Source organism: Cryptomeria japonica, chromosome 9 (genome assembly GCF_030272615.1).
Source record: "Cryptomeria japonica chromosome 9, Sugi_1.0, whole genome shotgun sequence".
NCBI classification, from domain to species: Eukaryota; Viridiplantae; Streptophyta; class Pinopsida; order Cupressales; family Cupressaceae; genus Cryptomeria; species Cryptomeria japonica.
Genome location: NC_081413.1, coordinates 750,994,840 through 751,003,656, shown reverse-complemented (window position 1 = coordinate 751,003,656; position 8,817 = coordinate 750,994,840).

Genomic DNA, 8,817 nt, shown 5'->3' with positions numbered 1-8,817 from the left:
TCGCTTGAACACGGGCAAATCCGAAATTCCCACTTTCGCCAAATTCCTTCGTTGGCAAAAGTGGGAACCAGCTTCGTGAATTCACCCTATGTATGTTTGTGTATGGGGTGCGGGGAGATGGTTTCTCGTCACTAACTTTGGTGAGACATGAGAAGTCACGATTCTCCTTCACTGGTGTGTTTACCATGTTTTTATGTATATATGCATGTGTGTATCGGTGATCTAGGAAAATGCAGGTTTGAGTACCATGTGGGTACGAGGTATCGACTCCACCTGGTTTCACAGGTTTGAGCGTACCTTCTTGATTCAATGAATGTGGGAGAAGATAAGTTCTTTAACCCTTCGTGTTACCCCTAGTCTTTCTCAATATGAGTGGTGTCGGTCATCCGTAAGTTTTCTTTTTATTTGGTTTGTGAGTCATGTACTTAATTAGGTTACTTAAGTTTGTATTATGCAATGGGTAAAATGATTTAAATCTGAAGTATTTAAATAGAATAAATATGTTATTATGCATTGGTAAATAAAAGAGATTAAATTAGATCAATTGCGACCCCTGTTTGTGGTTCATCGTAAAATCAATTTGTTCAATTTATTATATAAGCAAGTTTGATGATGTATTGTTTTCATGTGAGAAATAAAATGTGTAGGCAAATTTGAAAAGAATTGTAATAGAAATAAGAAAATAAAAATCTTTTTCATCATTGACTTTGAAAATGTAAATTTGAGTTTTTAAATAAATGGAGAAAATCAAATTTTGGAGAGAAAAGTTTTTTTGCATTTAAATCTTATGGAAAGAATTTGATTGAGCCAAAAATAATTTCAACCTAAAATAATTTTAGGTTAGAAATTTTCTATTTAACCATATTCTTTCAAAGGAAAGGGGGGAGAAGTTTTGGAGAAAAAATCTTGTGCATCCTTGGTTGAAGGAATTTATCAGAGTTGCAGGTGGAGTTCTTCTTACAATCACTACCTAGATTTCTTATTGAGGTTGGATTCTTGTTAATTACCTTTGTTTTGAAATTTAAATTATTTTGAGGAAATCCCTGTGTGTGTGGGTATGTGGTTTCATTCTCTGTTCGGAAACTCTTGTATTTTTTTTTGGTTAAAAGGGAATGAGTGTTTAGGTTATGTGGTTTCATTCTCTGTTCGGAAACTCTTGTATTTTTTTTTGGTTAAAAGGGAATGAGTGTTTAGGTTTTGGTATTTAATCCTGTGTTGATTGGATTCAATCAATTTCTTGGTTGTGAGGAAAAAAAATTGAGTTAATAATCAGTTTTGTGAATTTCTTTTTGTGTGTTGAAAACCCAAGATTTCACTTTGATTCTCTTATCTTAGTATTTGAATTGTAAAATCAGTTTATTCTTTGTCAAAAATAGTGGTCTAAATTTGTTAATTTTACCCCTGGGTGGGGTTATACTGACACAATTTTGCCAATTTGAGCATTCTGTATATACTGGTAAAAACATATTAGTTCTGATTTTATTTTCCAGAACTTTATTTCCTTACTTAGAAAATTATTATATTTTGAAAGGGAAATTTGTTTTACTTTAAAAACAATTTAAAAAAAAACAAAAACGAAACCATGTTTTTTGTTTTTCACGGGGGCATTTTGGGTGCTGCGTGGGAAGGGAGTCCATGGTTTTCCATACTGGGAACCATGTTCCCCCCTCACCACACTTTACTTTAAAGTAAAGTTTGCTTTTACTTTATTAAAACTTGCTTTTTATTAAAGTATGTTTTTTTCTTATAAATTTTAAAGTTTTGTTTTATATTTTTTTAAAATATATATATATATATATATATATATATATATATATAAAATGTTAATAATTTAATAATACATGTTAAGAGTTGATTTTAATATGTATTATTAATTATTAATAATATTTATTAAAGTTTAATAATATATTAAAATAGTCATTTTAGATTAAGGAATTTTTTTTTTATTAAGTTTTTATTTAAGAAATATTTATATATATGAGTGTATATTATAATATATTTATGAATATTAATATATTGGAATTGAGAAATATGTGAGAATGTTTGTTTTTGCTTGAGAAATTAAAATATTTAATTACGTATTTCGTTTTATAGACTGATTATTTATTATGTTGTGAAATTCTTTAAATGGGTAATTAAGGAATTACTTTCAATTGAAATTACTACTATTGTAATTGTGAATATTATTATCGTAATTAATATATTGATGAATTTTAGAATTTTAGTAACTTGGTCAATTGAGATATACGATAATCAACATTATTGTATTCTTTTATGTCATGATGTGCTATCTTGGTTTGCCTACTTGTTTGGCTTATGATTAAGTTTATGTGCAAATCATTTAGTTAATTGTTATATGTAATCCTTTTGGTGTTGTTTATCTGTTATAGTCTCCTTTCATGACCCAGTTGAGTCCTTTGGTTTACTCAACCTAGGTACTAGGTTCATGTGACCAAGTGAACTATTATTGAGCCTGAACCACTTGAAAATTTTGGTATCGTGTCATACCGTAGAGTTCAGTAGGTTGTGGCATCATAAGGGAGAGTGGCTTTCGAGTGGGGGTCGCGCCCAAAGTGGTTAGCAGGATAACCCATCGAAAGTTGAGTAATAAGTGATAACTTAATTTAAAAATGGGGGGCTGGGTTTTACAAACATTAATCAAGATTTATTGTGCCCTGCTCATGGTTGAGTGCTTGTACAGACTCAGGATGCATTGGGAAGGCCTGGAATGGAAAACCATCTACCTTGTCTTCACGAAAGGATAACTTGGGTCCGCATAGAACTTGGATGGGGGCGGGAGTTCAGGAGAGACTACCAAGATAACCCATGATGGGGGCTGGGGCCTATGGAGGCTTGCCAGGATAACATGCCAAACTATGCGATGACACTCTTCTCTTATGTACACGGTTGTGAAGACTTGTAGATGTCACTTGGTATTCTTTGTGAAGTCTTATCTGGTGTGTATTTGTATGTTTCTTGAGATAGTTCGATGTCATGTTAGACCATGTGTTCTTTCCTTATGTTCTCCAGTGTGCAATCTTGTATTGATTTTGCTTGGAGCACTATTGTGGGAGTAATATCTTTGTGTTTATACTTCATGTGAGTACCTGATATTCCTGTTAGACCATGGGATTCTTATGATGGTATGCGAGGAATTAGTTTTGGTAGGTGCTCTAGATGTTCTTTTGTATTTACTCCACTCCATGTATTAGATGGATCCTCTTTCTTCTTCTTGGATCGTTCATGTATCTCTTGGACCCTATGTGGTCATATGTATCATTTGTTTTTGTACGCCTTGATGGCAAGATGTAATTGATGTGAACCTTATGTATTTTTCACCTATTATTTATTAGAAGGGTCTTGCATTTGAAGCAAACCCGAAGACATAGCCCATTAGGGGTGAACTTCGATATCAATTTTGGTGTTGTATGGTGTATGTGTTCATTTGGTTCCTTTTTATTTTGGATTTATGAATGACATTATGGCTAAAATGTATAATATAGTTTAGATGATATTAATCTTAAATGTATGTATGAAGTCATCATTTAAATGCAGTAATATGGATTATGATGGATGCAACTTAATGATGTATTGTAGCTAATGTCAAGATGTATATATTCAATCATGATAGTTAAATCTCTTATGGAATTTTATGGCTATGTTGATGTGGTAATCATTCTATCATGAGTAGGTTTAATCAATCTCTTTGTTAGTTGGATTAGTACACCTTAATGTTCATTGGATTAATCTAGTAATCTTCGTTGGAAACCCTTTAGGTGTTTAAGTTAGGACTTCCGCTTGTGCAAATGTTATTGCAATATGTTATTTAAGGCATCTTTAGGTTCTTTAATGTTAATAAAAATAAAATTATTTGCACTCTATTCGATAATTGTAGTTGAATCCTTTAGGGTTTCTTGGCAGGGCATTACATAATATCATTCGGGCAGAGGATTTGGTCGACCATTGGAGATCGAGTTGGGTTTATGTAAGAGGATTTAGTCCTCTGGTATTGAGCTTAATTAGAACTGTACTCAGGCATAGGAGATGCTATCTTTACAGTTCATTCATTCTTCCAGATTGTACTATGGATTTCTATGTAGTCAATGAGACTCCTTTTGTGATGAGCAGTGCGCTCTAGGTTGTTGGCCTTCCTGAAAGTGCAGGTCCCTCAATTGTAATTCACATACTTACTGCAGAAGTATTATCTGACTGTGGGTAAGCTTCCCACCATGGTTTTTCCCTTTGTCGGGTTTTCCACGTATAAATCTTGGTGTTATGAGGATGGTATTTATTCTCTGATTATGGTTTATCTGTTATTCCAATATTTGGTTTAAGCATTCCAATATTAATATTTTGGGTTCTGGTATTAAAGTTTTAATTGCTAAATGTTCTGGTAATTGGTGACAACTGATTCACCCCCCCCTTCTCAGCTATCTTATGGTTTTTGAACTGTCTAACACAGTGTTTTTTAGTTGGCTTTGTCTGTGGTCATTAGTGCATTGGTATGTTTGTTTTCTAGATGAAAGGATAGATATGGTTTATAGTACCTAGATACTTGGTGTTAGGACTTGTAGCATGTGGTTTATTATAATGGCATGATAGCTTGGTTGCATTTCATTGGTAACACATTTCAGTAGGATCTTTTGACAGTGATGTATTGGTGGTGTAGGAATGACTCTTTATTGGTGGTTTGTTAATGGTTGTATGTATCTTCTTGGGTTGGAGATCATGGTTACACTTGATATTGATATTTCAGTTGTATGCATGTAGAATTGGATGATCTTCATTTCTAAAGGAGATGGTTATCACAATACCATGTGTGACTCAGTACCACGATTTAGTGGGAGTTATTGTCAGTGATGTGTATTCACAATTTTATGGTGGATGATTTTCTTTAGTGTTGCATATGTTTGAAGGAGCTCGCGATTGTTGTTACATAAGGGTCTTTCACATTTGCAAGTTCACTGGTAGGAGGTGGTTATCTTCATGATGGTTGCAGATGTTGATATCTTCGATTACTCATGGAGTCCTTAGTTGAGGTGTGGTTTATGCTTTATCATTTGACATAGAATGTTTTCTATTACATCATGGTATACTCTTAATTACTAGTTTAGAGTTTTGGCATGATATAGCTATTTGATATGTCCATACGAAACATGTTATCTCATAGGAGGAGATGGTTAGATCATGATGTCATGTTTATGTTTATGATTCCATGGTTTGAGCTTTGACATTGATCTTGGGTGGTTCTCTTTGTATTAAGTGCATGATCATTTTCTTGATTACTTCATGATGGTGCTATGTTTCAAATGGAATTTGAAATAGATTGATTGTTTACAAGTGCTCATGGATACATGGAGACATAGGCCAGTCTTGAGTTCTCTTCAAATTAGAGACATGTGTTGAGATAGTTGATGGTTTCAATAGGAAGATAGAGGAGCTTTCACTTGGTATGGACTTGAGAGGAGATTGTTCTTTGAGTGAGTCATGATGACTTAGATTTCTTGGAGGAGCATTCATAATCCCCACTTTTGGTCTACTCGACGATTTACCACTTGAGAGGTATTTCCCATTATTCCTTTTAGGTACAGTATGTTTATGTTCATCTTTTATAGATATGGATCTTGAGTTATGGATAGATGGTTAGTTTTGGAGGGTTCAATTTGAAAGATGTTTGGCATTGGTTATCTCCTTGTGCATATGTTGTTATTATGACATTCAGGTAAAAGCACCATGTCACGTTTCAGGCCAAGTTATCAGTGATAGTTCTGATACTTAATATAAGTACAGATCCAATAGCCAACAAGATGAGAGGGGGGGGGTGAATCATACAAACCTATTCATCCATAAAAACATCAGATTCAACCTCGGTAACATATATCAGTCATATAATAAAAAACTGTCAAACATGCAAACTCAAAAGCATATGAACAATATAAACCTCATAGCACCAGATTTAACGTGGAAACCCAAATAGGGAAAAATCATTATGGGATTTTGGACCCACTAAGAAATATACTCTTCTAGAGTATGCTCGGTTAAAATCCAATCTTGTTAAAGATTACAAAACACATTGCTAGATGTGACCCGGTTAAGGGATTTCCCTCAGATCTGTTAGGATCTTCACTTTGTTAGAAGTGACCTTGTCAAAGGATTTCAAACACTCAATCAGAATGTCACCTTGTTAGAGGATTTACATATAAGACTGTTAAGTCCACTCGGTTAAGAGATTTCCTATCACTTTCACAAAATAACAGTAATACAATTTATCTGCAACTTCACATCTAAAATGCTAAAGCATATTCCTATTTGTTCAATACAATCTAGACATAGAACTAATCTTGTCTATCTGCTGGGCATCAATACTCTGTTATTCTAATAGGTCTTCAAGCTTCTGTTCTCGGTAATAACTATGTAGCATCCCTATGCATACACTTGTCTGCATACATTGTTTATCAATAGTTCCTTATTTATAAACAATCTTAATCACATTTCCCATGATCAATCATAGCCATTAGATCTTCAATCTTGTCCAGGTTCATTGTATCTTTCGATCTGAAAACGTTTTACCCCACCTCAGAACTTGCACATTCATCTTGGAACTTGTGTTAGGGTAATGCGGTTCAATCTCCTTGATCACATTTCCCATGATCAATCATAGCCATCAGATCTTCAATCTTGTCCAGGTTCATTGTATCTTTCGATTTGAAAATGTTTTACCCCGCCTCAAAACTTGCACATTCATCTTGGAACTTGTGTTAGGGTAATGCGGTTCAATCTGAGCTATAGATCTTCTTGCCGACTTTCCATTGCCTTAGATTCGTTAACAAACTTTTTCTATGGCTTGCCAATCATTGATCCACTCTAGCTCATCAGCATCTTTCATTAAATATCACATGTAAACATTTAATGCATTCTATTATAGCTCGGTTACAACTCGATGAATATTAAACTTTACTCGGTAGACATTCTGTCTTCATTAACCGACTGCGATAACCTTAGGGTTTACCGACTAGGTTCTTTGCTTGATAACATAGTATAGTATTAACCTTTACATTTTACAACATATGTATGATGTTAGAACAATCTAAAACATCAAGATCTCATCATTGTCTGATTCGGTAGAGTTGCCCATTGAATAACTTATCCCTTTATTCATCATATTCTTTCCTGTGTCTTTACCGACTTCTTTATAATCTTCATATCATATTTCTTAAGATATGGCAACATCATATTGAATTAGAAAATCAATTTCTTGACATCAATGACAAAATAATAATATCAAGACAGTAAAACATCTTTAATCAATTATGTCCATAATCATCAACAATCTTCTCAATATCCTTGTAATATTGCCAACAATCTCCCCCTTTGGCATTGATGGAAAAACCAATTGATTTGACCTTTAAAAATTCGGATTGCTGTGATTCTGAAATGCTGAAATGCTCTCCCCCATACATCAGACTTCTCTTTTGTTTTCAGTCTTTATCTCAATCTGTAGTCTTGTCTCATTTTTCTCCCCCTGGGTAGGTCTTCTCCTTCTTGGTCTTCTCCTTGGTCTTCTCCCCCTTTGACAACAATGCTAAAAAGAATATAACTAAAACATAATTTCTTGTTGCAAGAAGTTATTTCCTGTTGTTGTGTATCAACTAAGTCTCGGTCGGAGCTTTTGTTTACAATTCCTGTTCCCTATATCATTTTCTGTATTATCCCAGTATTATTTCTAGTACACTTTCAGAAAAACATTCTAAAGTGTATCACTCCAGCATGGGCTCCTTAAAAGATATTCAATAGATTCATCGAAGTGATGCTTTCACCGATCTCGGTCAGTGAGTAAAAGATAGGGGTAGGACCCCTAACCTACTTCTGAGATATTCAAAAGTGTCCTTTGGTAGTGGCTTGGTGAAGATATCAGCTATTTTTTCCTTTGTGTTAACATATTCCAACACCACTTTCTTCTCTTGAGCTTCTTCTCTAAGATAATGATATTTGATAGATAAGTGCTTTGTATTAGAGTGCATAACATGGTTCTTTGAAATATTAATGGCACTAGTATTGTCACATAATATAGTTACTGGCTCAGTAACTTTCTCATTTATACCTTCCAACATTTGTTTGATCCATGCAATGTTGGTACAATTCAGTGCTGCAACAACATATTCAGCTTCGGCTGTTGACTGAGAAACACATCCTTGTTTCTTGCTAAGCCAGCTCACTAGTCTTTCTCCTAAGAAGAAAGCTCCTCCACTTGTGCTTTTTCTGTCATCAATGTTGCCTGCCCAATCAGCATCAGTATAAACTTTTAAATCAAAATCATTTCCTTTCTGATATACTAAGCCATAATCTTCAGTGCCTTTCAAGTATCTGAAAATTCTTTTGATTGTTGTCATGTGTATTTCTTTGGGATCTGCAGAGAATATTGCAACAATACCTACTGCATGTGCTATATCTGGCCTGTTGTGAACAACATATTGTAGTTTTCCAATCATGGATCGGTAGAGTGTCTCATCAACAGATGCAGATTCATCATTCTTTGATAGTTTGTAGTCATAGGAGTACTTTCTGGCTTTGAATCCTCCATTCCAAATTTCTTCAAGATTTCCTTTATGTATTTGGATTGAGTAATGAAAATTTCATTTTTCATTTGCAGTATCTGTAAGCCTATAAAATACTTTATCTCACCGATTAATGACATCTCAAATTCTTTGCTCATTTCATTTCCAAAGTTCTTGCATAAAGAGTCATTTCCACAAAATATAATATCATCAACAAATATGGTTGAGATTAGTATTCCATTTTCATCATTCTTCATGTACA